Genomic DNA, 2099 nt, shown 5'->3' on the forward strand with positions numbered 1-2099 from the left:
AGGCTGCGTTCTCAACCGGCTTCCTTGCAACTCAGGTAGGTCCTGGGCCGGGGAACCGGAGCCAAGCCGTGGATGCGCTACAGCGAGAAGGGGACCCAAGGGGTCGGCCGCGGCAAAGGTCCCTAGAACCCCCGCGCCAGCTCACGCTGCTAACGGCAGCTGTAGAGATTCTGCGTGAGGTTCGGGCTCCTGGACTTCGCCTTTCCCGAGCCGTGGAGGTGGGGAAGAAGGGCGAGCAGTTCATGCCTGCAGCGCAGAGCCCCAAACCCGCGCTTTTAGAAATAAAAAAAGCCAGGCCGGGCGCGGTGGCTCACGCCTGTAATTCCAGAACTTTGGGAGGCCGAGGCGGGAGGATCACGAGGTCAGGAGTTCGAGACCTGCCTGGCCAACATAGTGAAACCCTGTCTCTACTAAAAATACAAAAATTAGCCAGGTGTGGTGGCGGGCGCCTGTAGTCCCAGCTACTCGGGAGACTGAGAAAGGAGAATCGCTTGAATCTGGGAGTCGGAGGTTGCGGTGAGCAGAGACCATGCCATTGCACTCCAACTTGGGTGACAGAGTGAGGCTCTGTCTCAAAAGAAAAAAAAGAAAAAAAAAAAAAAAAGAGCCGGCCAGGTGTGGTGACTCACGCCTGTAATCCCAGCACTTTGGGAGGCCGAGATGGGCGGATCACCTGGGGTCGGGAGTTCGAGACCAGCCTGACTAACATGGAGAAACCCCGTCTCTACTAAGAATTGAAAAAAAAAAGGAGATCGAAATCATCCTGGCTAACATGGTGAAAACCCGTCTCTACTAAAAAATACGAAAAACTGGCCGGGCGAGGTGGCGGGTTCCTGTAGTCCCAGCTACTGGGGAGGCTGAGGCAGGAGAGTGGCGTAAACCCGGGAGGCGGAGCTTGCAGTGAGCCGAGATCGCGCCACTGCACTCCAGGCTGGGTGACAGAGCGAGACTCCGTCTCAAAAAAAAAACTTAGCCAGGTGTGGTGGCACATGCCTGTAATACCAGCTATTTGGGAGGCTGAGGCAGGAGAATCGCTTAAACCTGGGAGGTGGAGGTTGCAGTGAGCCAAGATCGCGCCATTGCACTCCGGCCCGGGCGACAAGAGCGAAACTCCGTCTCAAAAAAAAAAAAAGCCATGGGTCAGGAGCCAGAACCCTCTGCTCTAGTCTTAGCTGTGCCAGCGTGACTCCCTGTGTGATTTGGGGGGTAAATTACTGCCCCTCACTGGGTCTCTGTCTACACACCTGCAAAATGAGAGGGTCTTTGGATGAGTCTCCTTAATTCATTTCCTAGACAAGCTTCCTCCAAGGCTTCCCCAGATTCACCAGCGATGCCCCTCCCTAAGTATCAACTTGGCTGTACTTTGAACTCTGGCCCCTCAGGTTTCAAGGGTTTGTCTGGGATCAAACAGGCCTTGTCTGGGATCAGTTCTGTCTGGGGAAAGAAGCTGCACCAGCCTTTGGATAGCAGGCTGAGTCATTTGTTTCTTGTGCCTTGAGTCAGTTCTCTCATCGGCTCTCCTCCTAGTCCAGTGTTATTACCTCCAGTAAAGATCGAAAAGTTGGGGTTCAGAGAGGGCTAGAGACAGACAGCCTGCTCTGTCCTGTCTTTTCTCCTGTGCTGGATTTTAAAAATCCAAATATATTTCATGGTACAGTGGAAGAACTGGTCAGAGAGTCTGGAAGTTTGGGTTCTGGTCCCGGCTGTGCCACTGACCCACTGTGACCTTAGGTAAGTACCTGCCCCTTTCAGGCTCAGTCTACTCTGCCCAGCAGCCAGGATATTGTTCAGATGCTCTGCAAGTCCCTTTCTGTCTTTGACATCCCTAATAATGATAATAGCAATCATAATTGTGTTCTGACCTACAAGGTCCTGCCCGAGCTGGCCTCTGTCAACCCAAAGCACCAGACTCCTTGCCCTGCCTCAGGGCCTTTGCACTTGCTATTTCCACTGATGGGAGCACTCACCTACCTCTGCTTCTTGCACATTCATTCTTCTGATCTCCATTGAAACTTGACTTGCAGGGCCGGGAATGGTGGCTCACGCCTGTAATCCCAGTACTTTGGGTGGCCAAGGCTGGGGGATCACTTGAGTCCAGG

General features: G+C 53.5%; 1 protein-coding gene across 3 annotated transcripts in view; it reads left to right on the forward strand.

Annotated features, from left to right (window-relative positions):
• The first annotated feature begins 1 nt into the window (after position 1).
• The window catches only part of HDHD3 (haloacid dehalogenase-like hydrolase domain containing 3), a 4754-nt gene continuing 2656 nt past the window's right edge, over positions 2-2099 (forward strand). Inside the window, exons 1-2 of one of the 3 annotated variants that reach the window (XM_011998511.1) lie at positions 3-231; positions 1658-1731. The gene's annotated coding sequence lies outside the window, so the exon portion shown is untranslated. Of the gene's footprint in view, positions 232-1119; positions 1732-2099 lie in introns of those variants that run through there. The other 2 variants (XM_011998513.1, XM_011998510.1) reach the window with 2 other exon arrangements.

Source organism: Mandrillus leucophaeus, unplaced genomic scaffold, assembly GCF_000951045.1.
Source record: "Mandrillus leucophaeus isolate KB7577 unplaced genomic scaffold, Mleu.le_1.0 Scaffold572, whole genome shotgun sequence".
Taxonomy (NCBI): domain Eukaryota; kingdom Metazoa; phylum Chordata; class Mammalia; order Primates; family Cercopithecidae; genus Mandrillus; species Mandrillus leucophaeus.